This window comes from Bombina bombina, chromosome 3 (genome assembly GCF_027579735.1).
Source record: "Bombina bombina isolate aBomBom1 chromosome 3, aBomBom1.pri, whole genome shotgun sequence".
Lineage (NCBI taxonomy): Eukaryota > Metazoa > Chordata > Amphibia > Anura > Bombinatoridae > Bombina > Bombina bombina.
In genome coordinates, this window is record NC_069501.1 from 590,558,359 (window position 1) to 590,577,995 (window position 19,637).

The window sequence follows — 19,637 nt, forward strand, 5'->3', positions numbered from 1 at the left end:
TCTTATCTCAATGCATTTGACAGTTTTTCACAGCTAGAAACATTAGTTCATGTGTGCCATATAAATAACATTGTGCTCACGCCCGTGGTGTTACTAATGAGAGGACACTGATTGGCTAAAATGCAAATCTGTCAAAAGAACTGAAATTAGGAGGTAGTAATTAGGGGGAGATAAACAGTATATTAATATAGCTGTGTTGGTTATGCAAAACTGGGGAATGGGTAATAAATAGATTATCTTTTTAAATAATAAAAAATTCTGGAGTAGACTGTCCCTTTAAAACAACAAATAATTCCTTTCTGATTACAGTACTGTACTATCTGAGGGTACTATGTATAAAAAATAATTAGAAATGTCATAAACTCTTTAGGTTACATGTATAAGCGCTATTATGACATATAAATATACTTGGTCCCATCCCCTCCCCAAATTTTAAAGATGTAAGTATTCTAAAATACAAACTATTCCGAAATACAAACCTTTTTTCGGTCTCAAACAGTTTCTACCTGTATTTTAAATATTTCAAGTACAATAATAAATGTTTTCAAAGTGTGGAGAATGTAGACTCTACTTCACCCCTGGGTGCATTTAGCTATTATAGGAAGAGGGTTTGACAGTTATTAGCAGCTATTTCCCTTTTTTTCTGTCACTACCCTTAACAATTGTATCTATGTGATTCTTATAGTCATCTCTTTATATTAAAAGGAGTAGTAGTAATTAGGAATAGGAAACATATTAAATTCTCCCTGTTGTATTAGTATTTCCAAAACCGCAGTTGAAGGCTAGAGATTACCCTGAAAGAAAAAAGGGATTTTTTATTCTTTTTCATTCTTTGAAATCTCAATGCTTTGGCGGTCCTCACACCGTATATGTTGTTTTGAATGTGCCTTTAGAGGTGACATGGGTCTAGAGACAGTGTTATTGCGTTCTGACTCTGTGGACTGTTTTTATTTGTGGGTCACATTTGTGATTTTATACTTTCGATTAGTGCCTTTACTTAAACACCATTTCCCTGTATAGTCCGGTGTTGAACTAAGTACGCCCGTGAATATTTTCAGTGGGGGGCGTGGCAACAAGGGATTTATTTTTGAGCTACACCATTAGAGCTGTAAAATGATCGCTAAACAGATCTCATTGATTCAGCTGTTGATGATTGAGAGGAAGGACACAGTTCACAAAAGGTATCCGATTGGTCAGAATAAATAAGAGGTGTGTACCCTCTGACCAATGGAAACGTATGGATTGATTTTAAGTAAACCACAGTAAATTGTTTTATCAGAGGCTTGGAGTACGGCGTTGTGCCAAAACATGTCAGCCTGTGTTGCTCTATATACCTAATATCTCAGTTTTTACCAGAGGGTTATATGTTTACCCTTTTGTTTTAATATTATGCTAATAAAATTACTTGTTTTACGCTAAACCCGGTGATCCTAATTCTCTCATTGCTAATAAATGTTTTCATTAGTTTTCATTAGTACTGTAAAAACCAACTCACAAGCAGAGCTAGATAACAAGTAAAGTGCAACCAGTAGCGTAGGGAACCTAATACTTATGCCACCTTACGGTAAGAAAAGTACACAATCTGGTATTATAAGTGAATGGTAAAAAAAAAGTTTGCAAGGGAATCTTAACTGGCCGACATTTTTTTTAAAGCTCCCTATACTTCTTTGAACGGAAGGTGCAGGGTTTGCTATTATCGCTTTTATAACAAGTAAGGAGTTAAAGGGACATTCAACACTAGAATTGTTGTTGTTTAAAAAGATAGATAATCCTTTTATTACCCATTCCCCAGTTTTGCATAACAAACACTGTTATATTAATACACTTTTTACTGCTGTGACTAACTTGTATCTAAGCATCTTCTGAACGCCCCTAATCACATGACTTTTAGTTATTATCTATTGACTTGCATTTTAGCCAATTAGTGCAGTGTCTGCCACTAGCCACGGGCGTGATCACAATGCTATCTATATGGTTTACCTGAACTAGCTCTCCCCTGTTGTGAAAAGCAAATACAAAAGCATGTGATTAGAGGCGGCCTTCAATGGCTAAGAAATTATCATATGAGCCTTCCTAGGTTTGCTTTCAACTAGAATACCAAGAGAACAAAGCAAAATTGTTGATAAAAGTAAATAAGAAAGTTCTGTAAAATGACATGCCCTATTTGAAAAATAAAAGTTTTTTTTGGATTTGACTGTCCCTTTAAGTTTTGTCTCTAGTTCAACACAAACTAACGTTGAAGGAATTAGAGCTTTTGGAGACCCTAATGTAAAGTAAACACTTGAATATATGCATAATAAAACACATGTATTTTATATTTAAATAAAGTCTTTCACTAATAATTATACCAAAGTAAAAGTATGCAAAATTAAGATTTATTGATGAAACAAATGTTTCAACAGTGACTTAAAGAGCTTCAAATTGTATATGTATGTGTGTGTATGTTTATGTCTGTCTATATGTGTGTATGTAAATATGCATATGTTTATATATATATATATATATATATATATATATATATATATGTGTGTGTGTGTGTGTATACATATGTATGTGTGTGTGTATGTGTATGTCTGTCTATATGTGTGTATGTAAATATGCAAATTTTTTTTTATATATATATATATATATATATATATATATATTTATGTGTGTGTACATATGTATGTGGGCAGTATTTTTTAACTTATATTTCAATACAAAATTATATTTTAAAAGTGTTAAGAACCTCAATATTTGACATTCAGTTTAGTACACCTTCAATTTAGCGCACCATCAGCTTAGCGCTTGAGCGATAGCTGCTATGAGTTTTTTAGCGCACCCCGCTAGAAGTCTATTATATGTGAGGATTTAGATGTTAGCATGCCTTAGTCTTTCCCTTCAGAACTCATATATTACTATTAACTTGCAATACGAGTTAAAAAATAAAAGCGCTGGGGGAACTTCCGGGCAGTGGAAATAGAGCTACATATCACACTAATCTGCAGCCCTAATATTCTGGAGACTTTTCAGAGGTTACGGCCTCCATATCAACCCCCCAGCCGGTATCCCTGGATGCCGACTGCGTAGCAGTTTTAGATAGAAGCTGCATACACTTTGCCGTTATTTACACCCATCAACTGGCAGATCATACCACCAGGTTACATGGAAATGACCACAGCAATCATTGTGGAACTCACTGAGCTCCTGGACCTGCACCAAGCGGCCCTCATGGCATCTATAACTGAGACCTTTGATTCGCTCAGCATGGCTGCAAGACAGGCGAGTAATAGATCCTCACTTAATACGGAGCTCCATGAGAGTGAAAATGATACCCGGCCCCAGACCCTATGTAGATCCGTAGGTCCCTACTACTACTCAGGGGATAGTGAGGCGGCAAAAGCGAGAACGACACAGGCACGTATAGTAACCGCGGCCTTAGCTCCTTTAAATGCACCTGGGGAGATTGCCCTATCCGACTATAGTAACGGCTCGATGGTTTACTCACTGCGTGAGCCATTTGTTGCCGGGATTAGCGGAGCTCCTTGTAACAGCTATGCTTACTGTGTCGCGCCTCTGAGGCCCATAGTTTGGCTACTCACAGGATCAGGAGGGCACCGCAGAGCTGGCCCCCACACCGGAAGTTCCCCCAGCGCTTTTATTTTTTAACTCGTATTGCAAGTTAATAGAAATGTTTGGAAATTTATGCTTGTGCCTGTATGTTATCTTCTGTTTAATATGCCTCCATGTTATCCTTTTTCTCCTTCCCTCCCATATCACCCTAGAAATATGTAATCTTTCAACATGAAGTAGCAATATTCTAATATACTTTAACTTGCTAAGTTAAAGGGACAGTCTACACCAGAATTTTTATTGTTTTAAAAGATAGATAATCCCTTTATTTACCCATTCCCCAGTTTTGCATAACCAACAATATATATATATACTTTTAACCTCTGTGATAATCTTGTATCTAAGCCTCTGCAAACTGCCCCTTTTTCAGTTCTTTTGACAGACTTGCAGTCTAGCCAATCAGTGCCTGCTCCCAGGTTACTTCACGTGCACGAGCACAGTGTTATCTATATGAAATACGTGAACTAACACCCTCTAGTGGTGAAAAACTGTTAAAATGCAATCTGAAAGAGGTGGGCTTCAAGGTCTATTAGCATATGAACCTCCTAGGTTAAGCTTTCAACTAAGAATACCAAAAGAACAAAGCAAAATTGGTGATAAAAGTAAATTGGAATATTGTTTAAAATGACTTGCTCTATCTGAATCATGAAAGTTTATTTTTGCCTAGACTGTCCCTTTAAATAAAATAAAAAAAAAAATAAAAAAAATATAAAAGAGCTATTGAACTACTTTGAGCCATTTTAGCGCACAAACCACAAAGCACTATTATTTTAGAGCTCCACTTGAAATCTAGGCATGTATCGGTTAAATTAGAATGCTGGGTTAACTTGTAGCTTATTTTTTTCAAAGCCAATTTAATGTGTTTATCGTCATAGGGTAATGTGAGAATTACCATATCTAAATGCAATCTTTAAAGGGACATAAAACCCCATTTTATTTATTTCTATGATTCAGATATAACATACTATTTTAAACAACTTTCTAAAGTACTTTTATTCTCATATTGTCTTAGTCTTGTTGTTATCCTTTGTTGAAAAGCAGGAATGTAAGTTCAGGAGTGTGCACTTGTCTGCAGCACTATATGGCAGCAGTTTTACAACAACGTTATACATCAGTAAGACCAGTAGATGGCAGCACTATTTCCTGTCATGTAGTGCTCCAGACATCTGCACGCTACCTATCTAGATATCTCTTCAACAAAAAATAACAAGAGAATGAAGCAAATTTGATAATAGAATTAAATTGGAAACCTTTATAAAATTGTGTTCTCTATCTAAATCATGAACAAACAAAAAAAATTGTGTTTCATGTCCCTTTAATAAGTTTGCTACCCCAAATTCCATTATCCTTACAGAGCTGTATACGAGTAACTATATTTTTCACAATGGAGATATCTCAAATGTGTTTGATCAAATCTGTATAAATTGGTCAATAAGTATAATTAATAGTTATGAAATGAGAATATTCACTAGTGTCTGTGAAGCTTTCTAGCTCAAAGAGACACAATATCTCTGTTATTTTTACCATTAATTTTCATATATATAACTATTGTGCTCATAACTAATGTGTTAAATAATTCAAAGAGAATCATATTAGTTTTGCTTGGCCCTTTGGCTGTTCTTTTAAAAGGTGCAAATTTTCTGCAACCCCCTCCTAATTCATTTAGGGAAAGATAGAGAAATATACACTAAAAGATATTTAGAAAAAATAAATCTATTTTTTTTATGTTCCCTATAGTTTGCAATAAAGAGACGTGGAAGACAAAAAAAAAAAAAGGACTGCTTGAATCTTTGTTTTTATTCTACACTAATACTGACACCACATGCATTCACCAGATGCCGATCTTGGGGTTTACCAGAGTGTTGTAATTACCTTCCATGTGCAGTGCACACAAAGGGCTAGATTACGAGTGGCAGGCTAACTGTAGTGTGCTAGCGATATCGAGTTTTTCTAGTTTTTTTTGCAGAATGGAAATAGCGCACGTATTACAAGATTAAAGTAAAATGCGTTTGCTCGAGCACATTTGTATTTTACACTCATCAGCTTAGCATGAATTAAGAGCTTGCGTAAAGGGTAGTGGAAGAAAAAAAGGTACATGAAATGCAACATAAATACATGTAAAAGTAGTTACACTAATATAAACACAGATAAAATTAGTTTTAAAAAAAAATATTAAAAAAGGACTCAAAGATACAGTATATATGGTATAAGGTGTTTAAAAAAAAAAGGGGCTGCAAAGGGTTTTAACATAAATATGCATACATAGACATGTCTAAATATGTATGAATAAAAAGAGAGAAGCGCTCAACCTGGGAACGAACAATAGCATAATAGCTTGTTCTATGGCTAGTTACTACCCAAGAAGCAGCCTCTTTTTGCTCAACATGTGCCTTTCACAGAGAAGAACTTTCCTGTAGCATATCAGTCTGATCCTGATTTAACAGTACAGTCCAGCCCCGAAATACCAGGCAATCCCTCTCTGAATGAGAGAAATGGCAAAACCCCAGACATACTTTTCGGCCTATTGTGGGCCTCGTCAGTGAAGTGCAGCCATATCCCTCTAGGCACACTGAGCAACGGATCCACGTATGGATTCCCGCATTACACTTAGGGAGACTACCCCAAGAGTCATCATTTGCATAAATAAAAAGAGAGAAGTGCTCAACCTGGGAACAAACAATAACATAATAGCTTGTTCTATGGCTAGTTACCACCCAAGAAGCAGCCTCCTTTTGCTCAATATGTGCCTTTCACAGAGAAGAACTTTCCTGTAGCATATCAGTCTGATCTTGACTTAACAGTACAGTCCTGCCCTGAAGTACCAGGCAAGCGCTCTCTGAATGAGAGAAATGGCAAAACCCCAGATGTACGTTTCGGCCTAGTGTGGGCCTCATCATTGAGGTACAGCCATATCCCTCTAGGCACACTGAACAACAGGTCCACATCTGGATTCCCGCATCACCCTTAGGGAGACTTCCCTATGAGTCATAATTTGCAAAAATAAAAAGAGAGAAGCGCTCTACCTGGAAATGAACAATAGCATAATAGCTTGTTCTTTGGTTAGTTACCACCCAAGAAGCAGCCTCCTTTTGCTCAACATGTGCCTTTCACAGAGAAGAACTTTCCTGTAGCATATCAGTCTGATCCTGACTTAACAGTACAGTCCAGCCCCGAAATACCAGGCAATATGAATACATGGTCTATGATTACGGCTGTGTGTTTTTGCCGAAACGCGTAAGACCGGCTTTTTCTACTTCCCTTTTACCTTGATGCCCGTGTATTTTTAACTTTGAATAAAGCTGACAAACTATTTTTTATTGGAATCTACTTTTTTGCATCCTTTTTTTTGTTATATCTACTGGGAGGAATGGGAGTCCTCCTATCCTGTACTAACAGTGCCTTTCCCCAGCTTGAAGATTCGGTCGCTACAGGAACACCAAGCGGAGCTGTACACAGCGGTCGGAAGCGGAGACGCAGTAAGCGTAAGTCACATGGGTACCTGACTTCACCCGGAAGTGCTACGGAGCTACACGCTGGTCTGGATGCCGCAGAGGAGTGGATCCACTGATGTTGGTGATTGCCACGAAGAGTGAGCGGTGACCGGGACGAGTTACTTTTGTGTCCTGTCGTGGATGGGGTGAGGCCTGAAGGCCACATATCACTGAGTCCCCCGATGGATGTTTACCTGCTGGCCTTCCTAGGAGTGGTGAGTCAGTTGAACCTGTGACATTGCTTTATATTCCGCTGTGTGCTCATGCTATAAGTAGCTGTGAAGGCTGGGATTACTTGGGACTTGATATATATATCTTGCTGCTTAACGTGTGACATAAGGACTGCACTTTCTCTTATAATATGAATACATACTATATATACAGAGATTAAGGACTACATGTACTAAGTATCAAAAGCTGCTCCAGAGCTCTTGCGGGGCAGGTTTGCATATGCGAGCATGCTTCCTGCAATGTAAAAATCAGCGGTCATTAGACCGCTGCTTTTTACACACTATGCCATCTCTGAGGTTGTGAGGGAAAATCGCTGAGAGCTCGCTCGTTCTCAGTGATTTGACAATACCTTCTCTCACGTGAGAGAAGGTCGGACATTACACGCTCAAGTGAGTGTGTAATGATACATACAGCAGTGGATCCTGTTCGTCCGATGCCCGTATGTAGCGAAGGCGAGCGGACAACTTCTCGAGTTAAGAAGCGTGTCTGCTCGCTTCTTCAAGATTCCTGCTCTTGGAATTGGCAATCTCTATGGGTCTATTGCTTCATAACTGCTGTCAAAATGTGGAAAATAAAATATTTTTAGAAACACAGAATATATATGCATTTGTGTACTGCACTACAAAAGATCTGTGTACAAAATAAATGCTTTAGAATCATTACAATTTTTAGCAAAATTGCCTTTATTTTGCATACTTACAGAATTCAAGGAATGCACCCCTTGGAAAAACCTCTTGATTATGTTTATCTTATCTAATGTGCTGTGGCCACTACAGGGACAGATATAAATTAATTACTTGTCCAGCTTCACCAGCAACACCCCGTGATCTGCCCACCTTACCAAACATCAAACAACTGATACTTCACTGAGCTAACTGTAGGATCTATTGCGTCATTAACTGACCAGCCTTTTGGATAGGACAGGTGCTGTACAAGGTAAAACTTACCGGATTCCTTTTTTGACACCACCTCCAAAGGGGATATTACCAAGTCAGGAACTGGAATTGCCAGCTTATCCCTGACAACCTCCGTTAACTGATTGTCCGATTTAAGATTCCTATGCGTTGTGGAACCTACCATATTTCCTGCTACAGGAATCCTAAACCTGTCCCTGATCCCTACCTCGAGTAAACTGGCAGCCTCCCTATCCGGATAAGCTGCCAGCCATGGCTTGAGTGTGTCCAGGTTTAGGGGCATGAGAGCCCTTTCCAGTAGCCACTCCTCTCCCTGTACCCTTCCCAACCCCACTGTCACGCTTCCACTGACATTCCAGCCCAGGGTGTGGACCCCTACAGTACAGGAAGACATGCCGAAAGGGACAATTAGAGCCTTTCTCACACTGGTAGTCATTAAACCTCAAGAATTCCTGACCTTTCTTTCAAAAACCCGAAGAAACTGCCATCCGACCCCCGAGCGGAGGTGCCTTTCTGGGCCTAGACTGGACCATAGATCCATATCTTTCATTCCGAAAGAAAGGACCAGATTACCCCCATTTTACTCCGAAACTCAAAGTCATAAATTCTCCAAGCGCCATCTGCATACTGCCTATACATCTGATCAATGATGTCCATATATTTCAAGACGTCTAGAGCATGATCAGGCCACTGTTCAATGTATCCCGATGCCAAGACTTTAAAGCAGCGCTGCCACTCTAGCCTTGCTAGCTAAACCTAATGCTCACTCAACCTCTGAGTCTCAGTCACTGCTATACTCGCCTAGCATGTGTGCAGATAAATTAAAAGTCCTACCTGTTCCTGCAGTACCAGACAGTCCTACCAGAAGAGGATGCTCCTAGCCAGATGTCTTGAAGATTGACCCGCTCTGCGCCGGATGAATGAAGATAGATGTCGGATGGATGAAGATAGAAGATGCCGTCTGGATGAAGACTTCTGCCCGCTTGGATGAAGACTTCTGCCGGCTTCAAGGAGGACTTCTGCCCGCTTGGATGAAGACTTCTGCCGCCTGGATGAGGATGGATTTACGGTCTTCGAAAACTGTATGTGGATCATCGGGGGTTAGTGTTAAGTTTTTTTAAGGGTTTATTGGGTGGGTTTTATTTTTAGCTTAGGGTTTGGGCAATGTAAAAGAGCTAAATGCCCTTTTTAATGCAATGCCCACCCATGGTGGGTTTTACTGTTGGGGGAGTGTTTGTATTTTTTTTTTACAGGTAAAAGAGCTGATTTCTTTGGGGTAATGGCCGGCAAAAAGCCCTTTTAAGGGGCATTGGCAGTTTAGTGTAGGCTAGGTTTTTTTTTATTTTGGGGGGCTTTTTTATTTTGATAGGGCTATTAGATTAGGAGTAATTCTTTTTTACTTTTGATAATTTCGTTTTTTATTTTGTGTAATTTAGTGTTTATTTTTTTGTAATTTAGATAAATGTATTGTATTAATTTAATTTATTTTATTTTATTGTAATGTTAGGTTTTAGTGTAAGGCAGGTTAGGTTTTATTTTACAGGTAAATTTGTATTTATTTTAACTGTGTAGCTAATAAATAGTTAATAACTATTTTTTAACTAGTCTACTTAGTTAAAATAAATACAAACTTACTTGTGAAATAAACATAAAACCTAAGCTAGCTACAATATAACTATTAGTTATATTGTAGCTAGCTTAGGTTTTATTTTACAGGTAAGTTTGTATTTAGTTTTAAATAGGTTATTTAAGTAATAATTGTAAGTTTTATTTAGATTTATTTTAATTATATTTAAGTTAGGGGGTGTTAGGGTTACGTTAGGGTTAGGTTTAGGGGTTAATAGGTTTATTATAGCGGCGGTGTGGGCAGATGGCAGATTAGGGGTTAACAATCTTTAAATAGTGTTTGTGAGGCGGGAGGGCGGTGGTTTAGGGGTTAATAACTGTAATGTAAGTGGCGGCGATGTTAGGGGCAGCCGATTAGGGGTTAATAGTTTTATTTATGTGGCGGCGATGTAAAGGGTGGCAGATTAGTGGTTAATAGTTTTATGTAGGTGGCGGTGATGTCGGGGCGGCAGATTAGGGGTGTTTAGACGTGGGGTTAATGTTAGGGTGTTAGGTTTAAAGGTAACTTTTTCTTTCCACATAGACATATATGGGGCTGCATTACGGAGCTTTTGTTTCCGCGATCGAAGGTGTTAGGCTTTTGTTTTGCCGTCTCTCCCAATTGATGTCTATGGGGAAATCGTGCACGAGCACGTCAAAGCAGTGCTTGTATTTGGGTGAGGTATAGAGCTCAAAGCAACCATATCACCCGCACAAGCCTGCTTTTTGCAAACCTGTAATAGCAGCGCTATGAAAGGTGAGCGGTGAAAATAACGTACAAGTAATTAGCGAGCAGCCATAACGCAAAACTCGTAATCTGGCTGAGTCTCTTTAACCCCTCACATATAACTTACAATTCACAATTGGCTGCCAATAAAATGCACAAAGCTTTGATTTTACATTCATGGCTATGATTATTACACACAGCAAAGATTATAACCACCAGTGATATTAACCCGCTAAACTGATACATTTCTGACAGCAACACACACACAGGCCTGGAATACATACACTGATGCTGATTTGCACAGACACAGAGGTAAGGCCACACACTTACACGCACATACACACATAGGGCTAGACTACAAGTGAAGCACTATATTATCGCGTGCCCACAAACAGGCAAGTTTGCCCGTTTTGCGGGCATGCAATTATTAAACAGCCGTTACAAGTGTTGGTTATTGCTACCATGAGCTTGCGGTAACAATTAGCGATCTCTGGTTAATTTTCGAAAAGTGCTGCAATTGCCCTCAAAATAAAGGGCATTGTAGTTTTTATTTAAAAAAGCCTGCATTTTTAAAAAATAAAAAATCAACTGCACTAAGCAGTTTTTGGGGTCTAAAGTTGGTGGTAGTGTGATGTAAGAAAAAAAACAGCACTGAAAAGTGCTTTTACATTGCAGTCTAGGGAAACTGTGTGTTCAGTGTAAATATATATGTATATGATTATATAATATGTGTATATACACATATTAACACATAAGCATATACATGTATATTTATATTTGCTACCCATAGCTGCGCGACTTACCCCCTTCGCTGCAAGAGGTTCTGATGTAATCTCTGACAGCATCAGAACGAGGCTCCCATTGGAGCCTATGAAAACCCGCTCTTGTGAACACATTGCTGTTAACTTGTAATACCAGCGAATAATAGCGTGCGCTGGTATTACAAAGTGGAGCGCTAATATCACACACTTGAAAGCAATATTTAGCACTCCACTTTTAATCTGGCCCATAAAAAGATGCCAATATACACATATAAACACACACGCATATAATTTATACACACACACTGATGCTGAGATACACAGAGACAATGTCAAACACTAACATGCACATAAACACATACACACATAATAAGATGCAAATATACACATATAAACACATACTGATGCTGAGATACACAGACACAGAGACAATGCCACACACTGACATGCACATAAACACATACACACATAATAAGATGCAAATATACACATATAAACACATACTGATGCTGAGATACACAGACACAGAGACAATGCCACACACTGACATGCACATAAACACATACACACATAATAAGATGCAAATATACACATATAAACACATACTGATGCTGAGATACACAGACACAGAGACAATGCCACACACTGACATGCACATAAACACATACACACATAATAAGATGCAAATATACACATATAAACACATACTGATGCTGAGATACACAGACACAGAGACAATGCCACACACTGACATGCACATAAACATATACACACATAATAAGATGCAAATATACACATATAAACATACACACATGCACAAAACATAATTGTGGTACCCAGTGCAAATGATCCAGTGTGAGCAACAGGAAAGGAAACCTAATGTGTGTTATTCGCCCCATTGCTTGTACACCTGCACAGCTGTTGCACTCTTCTCCTCTTCAACTACTCTTGACAAACTTGGAGTTAAAATGTTGCTACACATATGTTAAAACAAGAAAAAGGTAAATTACTTTTTAGTTTGTCACTGGTAATCAGAGGGTTAAACTAATTAGTGTGTGTGTTAGTTAATGGAAACAAAATGTGTGCATCTATCTATTTATTATCTACCTATTTATATTTCTCTCTAGCTCCTAGATTGTGAACACATTTTCTCATGCTAGGGTCAACATTTTTTTTAAGATGTATCAACTCAACAGCAACACTGAAAACTCTGGGCGCGATCCGATATACGGAGTAGTTTTCGGCGCAAGCGAGGGAACCCGCGCCGCCCGTAGTTTCACCTCGCACATCGGGGTATTACATATACCCCGCCAGCAGTTGCTAAAGTGCCGTAAGTCGGACAAACTAGCGATGTCCAGAAATGAGCGTAACTACAAATTTCTGGAGTCGCCAGTGACTTACGGCACCTTAGAAACTGCCTGCGCCTAAAAAAACTAACTAAAGTATTAAATATCCTGTAACTGTCTAACACGCCTCCCAAAAATAGCCCGACACGTATACCCCTATATCCGCAATCCCCCCTCTCACTCCTAATAATAAATGTATTAACCTCTAGACCGACAACCCCCCACAACGCAATAAGCCTAATTATTAACCCCTAAACCGCCATAGCCCACACCGCAATAAACCTATCCTAGTATTAACACCTAAATCACCGCTCCCGGATCCCGCCGCACCTAAATAAAGTGTTTAAACCCTAAACCGCCGCTCCCGGACCCCGCCACCACCTACATTAAATTTATTAACCCCTAATCTGACCACCATACACCGCCGCCATCTACATTAAATTTATTAACCCCAAATATGACCCCCCTACACCTCCGCCACCTACATTAAATATAGTAACCTCTAATCTGACCCCCCTACACCGCCGCCACCTACATAAAATATATTACCCCCTAAACCTAAGTCTAACCCTAACACCCCCTAACTTAATTATTATTTAAATAAATCTAAATAATATTAATATTATTCACTAAATTATTCCTATTTAAAACTAAATACTTACCTATAAAATAAACCCTAAGATAGCTACGATATAATTAATAATTACATTGTAGCTATTTTAGGATTTATATTTATTTTACAGGTAACTTTGTATTTATTTTAGATAGGTACAATAGCTATTAAATAGTTAATAACTATTTAATAGCTACCTAGTTAAAATAATTCCTAACCTAAGTTCCAAATACGCCTAACACCACACTATCAATAAATTAATTAAATAAATTAACTACAATTATCTAAAATAAAATACAATTAAATAAACTAAACTATATTACAAAAAAAAACCCCACTAAATTACAAAAAATAAAAAAATATTACAAGAAGTTTAATCTAATTACACCTAATCTAAGCCCCCTAATAAAATAAAAAAGCCCCCCAAAATGATACAATTTCCCTACCCTAAACTAAATTACAAATAGCTCTTAAAAGGGCCTTTTGTGGGGCATTGCCCCAAAGTAATCAGCTCTTTTACCAGCCCTTAAAAGGGCTTTTTTTCGGGGCATTGCCCCAAAGTAATCAGCTCTTTTACCTGTAAAAAAAAGAAATACAATACCCCCCCCAACATTACAACCCACCACCCACACACCCCTACTCTAAAACCCACCCGATCCCCCCTTAAATAAACCTAACACTACCCCATTGAAGATCACCCTACCTTGAGCCGTCTTCACCCAGCCGGGCCAAAGTCTTCATCCGATCCGGGTACAAGTGGTCCTCCAGCCGGGCAGAAGTCTTCATCCAATCGGGGCAGAAGAGGTCCTCCATCCGGCAGAAGTCTTCATCCAAGCCGCATCTTCTATCTTCATCCTTCTGGCGATGAGCGGCTCCATCTTCAAGACCTCCGGCGCAGAACATCCTTCTCGGCCGACGACTACCCGACGAATGGCTGGTCCTTTAAATGACGTCATCCAAGATGGCATCCCTCGAATTCCGATTGGCTGATAGGATTCTATCAGCCAATCGGAATTAAGGTAGGAAAAATCTGATTGGTTGAATGGCTGGTCCTTTAAATGACGTCATCCAAGATGGCGTCCCTCGAATTCCGATTGGCTGATAGGATTCTATCAGCCAATCGGAATTCGAGGGACACCATCTTGGATGACGTCATTTAAAGGACCAGCCATTTGTCAGGGCAATTGTCGGCCGAGAAGGATGTTCCGCGCCGGAGGTCTTCAAGATGGAGCCGCTCATCGCCGGAAGGATGAAGATAGAAGATGCCGCTTGGATGAAGACTTCTGCCGGATGGAGGACCTCTTCTGCCCCGATCGGATGAAGACTTCTGCCCGACTGGAGGACCACTTGTGCCCGGATCGGATGAAGACTTTGGCCCGGCTGGGTGAAGACGGCTCAAGGTAGGGTGATTTACAATGGGGTAGTGTTAGGTTTATTTAAGGGGGGATCGGGTGGGTTTTAGAGTAGGGGTGTGTGGGTGGTGGGTTGTAATTTTGGGGGGTATTGTATTTCATTTTTTTACAGGTAAAAGAGCTGATTACTTTGGGGCAATGCCCCGCAAAAAGCCCTTTTAAGGACTGGTAAAAGAGCTGATTACTTTGGGACAATGCCCTGCAAAAGGCCCTTTTAAGGGCTATTTGTAATTTAGTTTAGGGTAGGGAGATTTTATTATTTTGGGGGGCTTTTTTATTTTACTAGGGGGCTTAGATTAGGTGTAATTAGATGAAACTTCTAGTAATATTTTTTTATTTTTTTGTAATTTAGTGTTTGTTTTTTTGTAATATAGTTTAGTTTATTTAATTGTATTTTATTTTAGATAATTGTAGTTAATTTATTTAATTAATTTATTGATAGTGTAGTGTTAGGTGTAATGGTAACTTAGGTTAGGATTTATTTTACAGGTAATTTTGTAATTATTTTAACTAGGTAGCTATTAAATAGTTATTAACTATGTAATAACTATTGTACCTAGCTAAAATAAATACAAAGTTACTTGTAAAATAAATATAAATCCTAAAATAGCTACAATGTAATTATTAATTATATTGTAGCTATCTTAGGGTTTATTTTATATGTAAGTATTTAGTTTTAAATAGGAATAATTTAGTTAATAATATTAATATTAGATTTATTTAAATAATAATTAAGTTAGGGGGTGTTAGGGTTAGACTTAGGTTTAGGGGGTAATTCATTTAATGTAGGTGGCGGCGGTGTAGGGGGGTCAGATTAGGGGTTAATATATTTAATGTAGGTGGCGGCAGTGTAGGGGGGTCAGATTAGGGAGTAATACATTTAATGTAGGTGGCGGCGGTGTAGGGGGGTCAGATTAGGGGGTAATACATTTAATATAGGTGGCGGCGGGGTCCGGGAGCGGCGGTTTAGGGGTTAAACACTTTATTAGGTATTGCGGTGTGGGATTGCGGTTGACAGGTAGATAGACATTGCGCATGCGTTAGGTGTGAGCAGACATCTGTAGGCATTTGCTTAGTTTGTCTAAATTAAAAATATGAGAATGGGAGGTTTGCATGAATGAGAAACATGTACAGATGTCCTACTCCATATGGCTGATCATGAAATCATTTGCAGTACTATATATACAAACCCAGTCTAAGGGCTTAAAGGGACAGTTTACATCTATTTTCATCTGCATGTAATAGTCACTACTATAAAAAAGAATATGCACAGATACTGATCTAAAAATCGAGTATAAAACATTTTAAAAATGTACTTATAAGCTCCCAGTTTAGCACTGTTGATGAGGTTACGCTGGGACACCCAATAAAAGGGGCTGGGAAATCAGGAAGAGCAGATCCTCCCCCTTTCACTGCACATGAAAAGACAGATAACATAAACAGAGTCGCAGGAGTTTGTAAATGTGCATATACACCTGACACTGTGGAGCTTGGTTAGGAGTCTGAAAATCAGCACAATGTTATTAACAAGTAAGCAAAACTATTACAAAAACACTCCCAGATGGGCTGTATAAAGGAATCATCTACAAAACATTTATGCAAAGAAAAATCAAGAAAAATCAAGTGTACAATGTCCCTTTAAATGGAGAAATTAGTTACCGTTATCAATTTCCTAACACACTAAAAAGGGTTAAAAAAATAAGTAAATAAATCACATTAAAATATGCGTAAAAGGAATTAAAAAAAACAAAGATAAAAAAAATTTGCCAAGGCGAAAATATTACTCATTTAAGTGGTAGCAGTGTCTAATTAGAGTTTGCAAGTAAAATAATTAGCATGCACCTGTACGAGATTGCAATTCTTCCATCAGATTATTCACTGCTCTAATTATCATGATTGTAGAGAATTGCGAGTTACATCGGTCCTTATTCCCTTAAAGGATAACGACAGTTCTAGCAGATCAACACAATCAGACGCACGCTCTCTCTATATTCATTACTCTGAGATGAATATATATATAAAAAAAGAAAAACAAAATTAAAAAGTCACGTTATTTTTTGCTCTACAATTCATCTCATCCACAATCTTTTTTTCTTTTTCTCTCTTCACCTCCTTTTTATTTGATTCTCTTGCCAGACATGAAAATCACTCATCTGAAAGGTTTATTGCAAAAATAGTGAGATTTATATTCTGGCAGCTAATAAGTTAAATTGCCAACACTGGGATAGATTACAAGTGGAACGCAAACTGTTGCACGCAAGCTTTTAGTGGAAATAGTGCGCATATTACAAGTTAAAAGTAAACGCGATCGCAAGAACGCAATCTAATTTTATGCTTGTCGGGTTAGCACAACTGAACATTTTAAAATATAGATACACTCATATAAACACTGTCTGATAAAAATAATTCATATAAATATAAAAAAGTTGTTAAAAGTGATGGTAGATCCGAGTGTTTAAACATATGTAATATTTATTGTAAATACCAACTTATATATATATATATATATATATATATATATATATATATATATATATATATATATATATATATATCTGTTTATACATATTCCTGTATATATATTTCTATAGATATAGAGGTATAGGTATCTATTTTACTTTAACATTAACAGATATATATATATATATATATATATATATATATATATATATATATATATATATATATATATATATATATATATATATATATGTGTGTGTGTATAAATTTCCAGTGGTCCCGGACGACATAGAAGTTGCAGCGGACGGCTTTGAAATTTGACTTTATCCTATCTTTAACATTGAGTCGACTACTAACTTTTCTCCCTGACTAGTAAACCATAGTGATATTTTTCCACCCTCTATATGTATGTATATATATATATATACTGTGTATATATATTTATATATGTATATATATATGTATATATATATATATATATATATATGTGTATATATATATATATATATATATATGTGTATATATATGTTACGTTATTGAAATATTAAATTAAAAAAATATATTAATAAAAATGATAAAAAACTATTATAGATAATGTAAAAAAAATAAAATAAAGAATAAAATAAAAAATAAAGTGCCTTTACATTGCATTCTATGGGAACTGTGTGTTCCCTGTAAATATATATGTATATGCTTAGATACATATATATTTATGTGTTAATATATGTATGTACACATATTAACTCATAAATATATATGTATATAATTATGTACCTATATATTTATATTTGCTGCACATCACTGCGTTACTTACCCCCTTCGCTGTGCTTAGGTTCTGTGCCGTGTATGACGGCATCAGAACGAGGTTCCCATGCAATGCGAGCGCTGGTATTACTCAGTTAAGCGCAATTATCTTCTCTTTCGCTAAAGCATTTTTTGCTCTCAATTTATAATCTGGCCTATAATGTCCTATTTTCAACCAAATCCCCATGTGTTTTTTTTTATTTATTTTTAAAAAAATCTGATGTGTGCTACTGCTTCAAGACCACAGGTGATTCTCTTTCAAATGAGGGGTCTATGAAGTTTGTAGCTACTAAAAGAGCTGAGATTGAGTGGTTTGAAGAACCTCCTCCCATCCAGCTCCTTTGCAGTTACATTACGTTTCCTGGTTCTGCCCCACTTGTGACATCACCACGTGCATATGTGGTGAAATCACCATTACTCCCATGAAGCCTGGGATTGCCGCCCACTAGGCTACCAACAAAGCTTGTAGTGTGGGGTTCCCTAAAACCATACATCAAAGCGGTTAAGAGACAAATGAGATGGCAGCTGTTGGAGTATGGTGACTAAAAAAATTAAATAAAACAAACACAGAGCCTACTCTACTACATCTTATAAAGAATTATATTAATTTGATTCTTTAAGCGAATACCAGAATACAGATTGCAGTTTTATTTATATATAGTCACTGATAAAATAGTAAAAATATTGTGTGGGTTAATAGATTTACAAAAAAAATTCTACTACTAAAAACTAATTAATATTTAATGGCTCCCATTTTAAAAAAAATTGTATCTGTACACTACAATATTGGCCTAGATTTATAGACACTTGTGAGATTGCTGAGGACGGAGCATCATTATAAGGTTAAATTACTTTTGAAATGAAATAAGCATCACTTCACCTATATTTTCTACAATTTCATTAGTGGATTGTTCTGGTTATGATGCATGAGATGCCCATATATGAAATCTCACACATTAAATGTATATAATGCTATAAACACAGAAAACCCATAATTTATGTAAGAACTTACCTGATAAATTTGTTTCTTTCATAATGGCAAGTGTCCATGAGCTAGCGACGTATGGGATATACATTCCTACTAGGAGGGGCAAAGTTTCCCAAACCTCGAAATGCCTATAAATACACCTCCCACCACACTCACACCTTAGTTTAACGTATAGCCAAGTAGTGAGGTGTAAAAAAGAGTAAAAAAGCATACAAAAAAGAGGAACTGGAAATAATATTGTGCTTTTATACAAAAAATATAACCACCACAAACAGGGTGGGCCTCATGGACTCTTGCCATTATGAAAGAAATTAATTTATCAGGTAAGTTCTTACATAAATTATGTTTTCTTTCATGTAAATAGCAAGAGTCCATGAGCTAGTATGGGATAAAATACCCAAGATGTAGAAATCCACAAAAGAGTCACTAGAGAGGGAGGGATAAAATAAAAACAGCTATTTCCGCTGAAAAATGAAATCCAAACAAAAAATAAGTTTTTCGTATAAATTTTAAGAAAAAAACTTAAAATATAAGCAGAAGAATCAAACTGAGACAGCTGCATGAAGAACTTTTCTACCAAATACTGCTTCAGAAGAAGCAAATGCATCGAAATGGTAAAATTTAGTAAATGTATGCAAAGAAGACTAAGTTGCTGCTTTGCAAATCTGATCAA